At 49.8% G+C, this 7,669-nt stretch overlaps 2 non-coding genes and 1 pseudogene across 2 annotated transcripts; 2 read left to right on the top strand and 1 right to left on the bottom strand.

Annotated features, from left to right (window-relative positions):
- The first annotated feature begins 3,279 nt into the window (after window positions 1-3,279).
- On the top strand, window positions 3,280-3,512 carry LOC112125066 (annotated as a pseudogene).
- Window positions 3,513-4,338: 826 nt separating this feature from the next.
- LOC112125065 lies at window positions 4,339-4,502 on the bottom strand. The gene has a single exon (XR_002909694.1). It is a non-coding gene; the product is annotated as a U1 spliceosomal RNA (small nuclear RNA).
- Window positions 4,503-7,321: 2,819 nt separating this feature from the next.
- On the top strand, window positions 7,322-7,514 carry LOC112119006. Its single transcript, XR_002909083.2, has one exon. It is a non-coding gene; the product is annotated as a U2 spliceosomal RNA (small nuclear RNA).
- The last annotated feature ends 155 nt before the right edge of the window (window positions 7,515-7,669 follow it).

The raw sequence follows: 7,669 nt of genomic DNA, 5'->3' as shown, positions 1-7,669 counted from the left end.
ACTAAGCCCCTTCCCAGGATCCCACAATACCCCCTTTCTAAAGCAGCTGAGGAGGGGATCAGGCCAGTTTTGGTATCCCTGATTCAACAGGGGGTTATTGTTCAAAGTAGTAGTGAATGTAATACCCCAATCCTGCCCGTCCGAAAACCAGGAACAGGGAAATGGCCCTTTGTTCAAGACCTGCGAGCTATAAATGCAGTAGTCCACCCCCTGTTCCCGGTTGTGCCCAACCCCGCAACCATTCTCTCTTGCATTCCCCCCTCAGCTACCTACTTCACAGTAGTAGATCTATGCTCAGCCTTTTTCTCTATCCCCATTCACCCAGAAAGCCAATATCTGTTTGCCTTTACTTTCCAGGGCCTGCAGTACACCTGGACCAGACTGCCACAAGGTTACACGGAATCGCCTACCATTTTCTCCCAGATCCTCAGGAAGGACCTGGAGAATGTTACGCTTCCTAAAGGGTCCACTTTAGTCCAATATGTGGACAATCTCCTGATAGCCTCTCCAATGTTGGAGGCTTGTCAGGTGGATTCTCTGGCCCTGCTGCAGGCTCTGGCAAAAAAGGGGCATAAAGCTTCCAAATCAAAGCTGCAACTTTGCCTCCCCCGAGTCCACTACTTAGGGCACGATTTGACTGCAGGAGAGAGACATTTATCTCGCGATAGAATTAAAGCATTACTGCAGGTTCCCAGACCCGCTACTAAAAGGCAGCTGCGTGGCTTTCTTGGAATGGCAGGCTATTGCTGGCAATGGATAGCTGAATACGCCTCTGTTGCCAAACCTTTACATAACCTAACCCACAAGGATGTGCCTGAACCCCTCCCCTGGACCCAAACAGCTGAAACCGCTTTTAAAACTCTTAAAGAACTATTGGCTAGTTCCCCAGCCTTGGGCATACCCGACTACTCTAAAACCTTCACCCTCTTTTGACAGGAAAAGGATGGAATAGCACAGGGGGTGTTGACTCAAAAATACGGGGACTCCCAAAGGCCTGTCGCTTATTATAGCGCCCCTCTAGACCCGGTGGTGGCAGGACTGCCCCCGTGTCTTAGAGCAGTAGCTTCAGCTGCAATTTTGGTGGACACCTCGGCCGCACTCGTTCTGGGTTCCCCTCTCCTTGTGTCAGTACCCCATGCTGTAACCGCACTCCTCCTAAGAGGAGCGACCCAACACATGTCCAATTCTCACTTGACTAAATATTAAATGTTGCTCCTAAATGCCCCCAATGTAACCCTAGTCCATTGCCCTGTTCTCAACCCAGCTTCTGTGCTCCCAACAGCCTGGGATGGGGAGCCTCATGACTGCCAAGCGGTAACCACTGAACTATGTTCTCCCCGGATAGATTTGGGAGAGACCCCTTTACCTAACCCAGAACTAATATATTTTGTTGACGGGTCCTGTTTAAGAAACCCCAAGGGTATCCTTGTAGCAGGTTATGCTATATGCTCATCCCACAACTTAGTGGAAGCTCACTCTCTTCCAGGGGTGAACTCCGCTCAAGTGGTAGAATTGATCGCCCTTACCCATGCCTGCACCCTAGCGGAAAAACGGTCCGTTAACATCTACACCAATTCCCGCTATACCTTCGGGGTAGTACACGATTATGGGCAGCTCTGGAAGTACCGTGGGTTCCTCACTTCTGCAGGGACTCCCATCCGAAATGGGCCTTATGTTAATGCACTTCTTAATGCTCTTTTACTCCCTTCTGAGATAGCCATTATAAAATGCGCTGCCCATCCAATTCCTTGTGATGAGGTCACACGAGGAAATGCTCTGGCTGACGGATCAGCCAAGCAAGCGGCCCTTTCCGGGTCTCCGGCTGAATTTTCTGCTATTTGTTTTATAGCCCTAGATAACTCCAAGCTAGGCCTGACCCCTGTTGAACCATCTTCTCCTGACATGCCCCCAACCCTCATACAAGACTTGGCAGACATACCCTGGCGAGCCGCGTGCCAGAGGTTGCCGACCCCTGGCCTAAGCCATGAGACAAGAGGTGGCTGAGGCGACGGCCTGCCAGGGAGCTCCCCGGCACCTCTGGCTGCCTGGGCTGAAGGCAAGAGGCAGGCCTGGGCGTGGTGAGGGCCTCCTGTCCCGGAATGAGGCAGCAGTGCTTCCTCGTCCCCCTTTTCCCACCCACACCGGCAGGCGGCTGCTGCGGGAGAACACGAGGGAGGCTCTCGGGACGCTAGGCAGCTCTGTGTGGCTGTCAGGGGAAAGAGCCGAGGGTCCCGACTTGACCTGCCATTGACTCGCGTGGCTCTGCGCTCCGTCAGCCGGGGCGGGCCAGGGCCAGGCTGCGGACATGACTCAGACTTGGCCAGCATGGCCACGCTTTCCTGACGAGGCATGAGGCAGGCCAAGAGCTTTGCACAGCCTACAGGGAAGTGGGAGGGAGGCAGTCTTCGAGCCAGCGTGTCTCGTCCGTTTCTCCCTTGCCGCTTGGGCGGAGGTGGGAAGGGAGCGAAACGTTCCTGGCTGAAGGTTTTGCGCTCAGCCTTGAGGATTAAGCCTGAGCCTCCGCATGGCTGCTGGGAGATGGGTTTCTGAATGGCATCCAGCCCGCTCTTCGGGCCACCAGCTGAAAGCACTGAGGCCAAGAGGGATGGTTCTGAGGCGGCAAAAGGGGGCCTTTGAGGCTCCCAGCAGGTCTTGAGGAGCAAGGAAAGAGCGCAGGCTCACCACCATCCTTTCGGTTAACGGCCAAACACGCTGACCCATTGCGCCACAGAGACAGGTAGATATAGGGCAAGATTGAGCACAAAAGTCGGGATTCAGCTCAGGGTAGGGTATACCATAGCTGTGCAGTGGTTAGACAAGAAACAGCAAGGGACTGGACTGGTATGGAGTGAAATTGTATCTTACGTATGCCTGATGACTGTACGTTTGAGATAGTTCTGTGGGAAGGAGCAGAAAAGAGCACTGGGGCTTCAGTATAGCGCTTGTGTACGCTTTCTTTGACCTGTTTTGCTGTAAGAGTTAACAGGGAGAGATTGTTAGTCGCAGGTCAGTGGGTGGGTATATGCAAATTAGGAGTGTAAAGGGGAAACCAGCGAGAGGAAGGAGGCTGAAAGACTTCTCTGCCTTTTGAACAGAATTGTGTGTTAAGGGTTCTTGCTTTGAATTCCTCCACTGGAGTCATTTCGGGGAAGTGATCCACACTAGTTACCTAGTGCTCAAAGTCACGTGACTGGTGTTTGGTGCCTGTCTGGGAGCTCGTCATGGTGAGGTTGAAAGCGGTAGGGGCAGAGGGTCTGTGTAGCGTCGGGCGGTATCAGCATTGCTTCTCTGCTCCTTGGAGCTAAGCTCAAAGTGTAGTTCTTTGAGCTGTGGTCAAGTGAAAAATTCTCTAAGTTATATCAGTTCTTATCAGTTTAATTTCTGATATGTTCTTTATTTGAGAACTGTATGTTAAATTGATTTTTGAAATGGGGGGCTGGAATAGGAGCTTGCTCTGTCCACCCCATGCATTGACCTGGTATTGCAGTGTTTCCAGGACTGGTGCATCTCCTTTGGGGGAGAATGTTCTGGTTAGAAAAGCAGAAACCGTTTTACTGGGGTGATGATACTTTTTGGAAGCAGTTTTTTTTTCTTCAGGTGGTTGAAAGATATGAAATCTCTAGCGTTTCGGTTTCTTTATGAGGAAGTATTGTTACAATTTCTTGGGAGCATTCTGTGAGTCTATAAACGTGAGCTTCTTCGTCACCCCAACTGAAAAAAGATATATTGGAATGGGGAAGATTCCGGGGGGGAAAAGGGCAACCAAAATGATGAGGGGATATGAAACAGCTTCTGTAGAAGAAGAGATTAATGAGATTGGGACTTTTGAGCTTGGAAGAGAGATGACTAAAGGGGGATACGATGGATGTCTATAAAATCATGACTGGTGTGGAGAAAGTAAATAAGGAAGTGTTATTTCCTCCTTCTCCTAACACAAGATCTAGGGGTCACCAAATGAAATTAATAGGCAGCAGGTTTAAAACAAAGAAAAGGAAGTATTTCTTCACACAACACACAGTCAACCTGTAGAACTCTTTGCCGGAGGCTGTGGTCAAGACAGGGCTCAAAAAAGAACCAATTGCTTTCTTTTGTTAGACCAGCAGGAAGCGCAAACGCACCAAGGACTACATTAGGGAAAAAGAGAATAAAGGAGCCAGGCAGCTCTCCTTGAGTCAAGCCAGAACACAGAAACCAAGCCACTCTAGAGCAAGCTGCAGAACAGAGCAATTATAAAAGAGAAGGAACAGAAAATGACAGAGTTTTAGCATAGGCTAAGGAAGAGCTGTAGAGAGCTCCAAAGAGCACTATCTGTGATTTTTCTTCCCTTGACCAAGTACCAGGGGAAAGCATGAACGCAGTTCCCCACTACCACAAAGTCTGCAGTTGAGTTTCCTGCATTTGGGGAAATCACAGGGGTCAGCACACCCACAGTGCAATGGATGAGCCTCACCCAGGGAAAACCACCTTGATGATCATGGTATCTTTGAGCTGTGGTCAAGTGAAAAATTCTCTAAGTTCCTAGCGCCCAGTGGCCGCCCGCCCTCACTCACCCCACACTCTCCACCCACGGTGAGGGACGCCACGCCCACGCCCGCCGGCCCCACCCACACCAGCCCCCACCGCCGCGAGCTGCCCCGACGTGGCCCCGGGGCCCCACTCTTCTCCACACGGAGCCCCAGGTGCCAAATTCGGGCCCTGCTCGGCAGCCTGCTCCCACTCCCACAATGCTCTGCTCGCAAACATATCTGCATACGTGCTCATGGGGCTCCTCCCCCCCCAGTTGGGCCCCTCCCCCTGCCTGCCCAGGCCCGGCGCACTCCCCTGGCCAGCCCCGGCTCTTCAGCGCTAAGAGCCCAGCCGCCAGCCCACCAGGTGCCCTTGCCGAAGTGCCTCTGCTGGGCCCGCTCTCCTCTGTGGACGGACGGCTGCGTCACGGGCTGCAGCCCAGCTCAGAAAAGGAGGGGCCCGACAAAGTTGTAACTTGATTTCAAGAACGCTTCAGTTATGCCCTAGAGTCGTAGCCGGGTCCAGTCCCAGGAATCCAGGGTATCAGAGAGACAAGGGAATAGCTTGTCTTGTGGACCAACTACTGCTGGGGAAAGAGAGAAGCTTCCATTGTGCTTCTCTTTCTCTCTCTCCCCACCAGAAGCAGGTCCAATACAAGAATTACCTCCTGTGACGGGTTGGATCACAGAAACCCCCTTGGGAACGGCCAACTGATGTGCCAAGACTACTCCTGCCCCTGCTCTCCCTGCCAGCCTGGGACCCCAGCACCCTGTCTGGCTGAGCCAGACACGCCCATCTGCTCCAACACAGACCCAGAGTCTGAATTACTTGCCCCAAACAGCTGCAGGCTTAACTGAAAGCAACTTACAGAAGTGTTCCTGCCTTTAACACTCACATGCCCAACTCGCAAGGGGCTCCAAACCCTAAATAAATCCATTTTACAGCTTATACAGGGTAAACTCGTGAATTGTTCGCCCTCTATAACACTGATAGAGAGATATGCACAGTTATTTGCTCCCCCCCGCCACCCCCCAGGTATTATAATACATACTCTGGGTTAATTAATTAACTTAATTAACAAGTAAAAAGTGTTTTTATTAAATACGGAAAGTAGGATTTAAGTGGTTCCAAGTAGTAACAGACATGCATCCGAGGAACTGGGCATTCACCCACGAAAGCTTATGCTCCAATACATCTGTTAGTCTTAAAGGTGCCACAGGACTCTCTGTTGCTTTTTACAGATCCAGACTAACACGGCTACCCCTCTGATACCTGTATTCATCTAGCTGTTTGGTTTCATGTGTTTTCAGTATTAGTGATTTGCTGAGGCAAGGCTTGCATAATGTAGAAAATAACGTACGGATATATTCTTGAGTTTCATTTTTGTTTTCATGCATCATTTTGTTTCTCAAGGAAAGAATTAGAATAACTAGTCCCCATGTTTTCTGTGTTAATATTGGATGAGTTGAAAGGCTGCTCTTGCAGATTTTACTTTGTCATTGTTTGTAGGTCAGTTGAACAGCTGCTTTCTTAGTCTATTCTGTGTAGGTTCTTAAACCGCTCTCCTTAGTATACCTTCCAGAATTGATTGCGTGGTTTGGATCATTCTTTCCCTCGTCTCCCTGCAGAAGAGAAATTTTCCATCCCTTTCCCGTTGGGAAAACGCCACCGTTTTAACTTAGGAAACAGTCTCTGCAAATGTTTTGCCCAGACGAGGGATAGTTCGTAGGAGCAGAAGAGGAGGAAGGTCGTGGCCCTTTGAGTCAGATTCATAGCATTTAAGGCCAGAAGCAACCAGCCGGTCACCTCAGAGAGACTGAGGTGCACCAATGCCCGAGGCCCTGCAATGGCAAGGAATTGATTTGATGCGATTGACCGTACGTTGGAGATAGTTCTGTGGGAAGGAGCAGAAAAGAGCATTGGGGCTGTGGTATAGCGCTTGCATACGCTTTCTTTGACCTGTTTTGCTGTAAGAGTTAACAGGGAGAGATTGTTAGTCCTAGGTCAGTGGGTGAGTATATGCAAATTAGGAGTGTGCAGGGAAACCAGCGAGAGGAAGGAGGCTGAAAGACTTCTCTGCCTTTTGAACAGAATTGTGTGTTAAGGGTTCTTGCTTTGAATTCCTCCATTGGAGTCATTTCGGGGAAGTGATCCTCACTTAGAGTTACCTAGTTCTCAAAGTCACATGAATGGAGTTTGGTGCGTGTCTGGGAGCTCGTCATGGCGAGGAAGAAAGCAGTGGGGGCATTGGTTCTGCGCAGCGTCCGAGGGTGTCAGCATCCCTTGGGGGCTCCTTGGAGCAAAGGGACCAAGCGACTTTCTCCGTTGGATCATATGAACTGGAGCCATAAAATCTCTGAACATTAAATGTCACCAAATGAGGGCCAATCCATTCTCATATCCACTCATTATACTCCGCACATGAACATAGCCACTTTCTGAAGTTCATACTCTCATATCTCAATGTCTGTACTTTAACCCATCAACCTTTTATTCCCAATCGGGGACATTGCGGATTATGTATTTCTTATGCATCAGAGGGGTAGCCGTGTTAGTCTGAATCTGTAAAAAGCAACAGAGGGTCCTGTGGTCCCTTTAAGACTACCAGAAGTATTGGAGCATAAGCTTTCGTGGGTGAATGCCCACTTCATCAGCCAAAAACTTATGCTCCAATACTTCTGTTCGTCTTAAAGGGGCCACAGGACCCTCTGTTGTATTTCTTATGACACCCGATCTTAAACCAAACTTTGCACCCTCGATAAGCTGTATGTTATTCCCTGATAACCAGAAACTTCTAAACTTAAACTCTGTGCCATTCACTTTTATTTTAACATCATCTTAATAAAATTTTTAAATCTGTTCTTATCAGTTTAATATCTGATCTGTCCTTTATTTGAGGACTGTATGTTAAATTGGTTTTTGAAACAGGGGGCTGGAATAGGAGCTTGCTCTGTCCACCTCAGGCATTGACCTGGTATTGCAGTGTCTCTGGGAAGGGTGTATCTCCTTTTGCGAAGAGTCTTCTGGCTGGAAACTCTGAGCGGCGGGAGGCTGAGAGGTCTCACCAGATGTCCCAAAGGATGGCTCAGGTCACCATCAGAGGGGATCACTCTCAGATCCAGCCCCACCTCTTTGTGAGGACCTCCCGCAATGAGAGCACCCC

The sequence above is a fragment of the Terrapene carolina genome, unplaced genomic scaffold (genome assembly GCF_002925995.2).
Source record: "Terrapene carolina triunguis isolate 2854851 unplaced genomic scaffold, T_m_triunguis-2.0 Scaffold32613, whole genome shotgun sequence".
Taxonomy (NCBI): Eukaryota; Metazoa; Chordata; order Testudines; family Emydidae; genus Terrapene; species Terrapene triunguis.
This window is presented reverse-complemented; position numbering and strand designations above follow the sequence as displayed.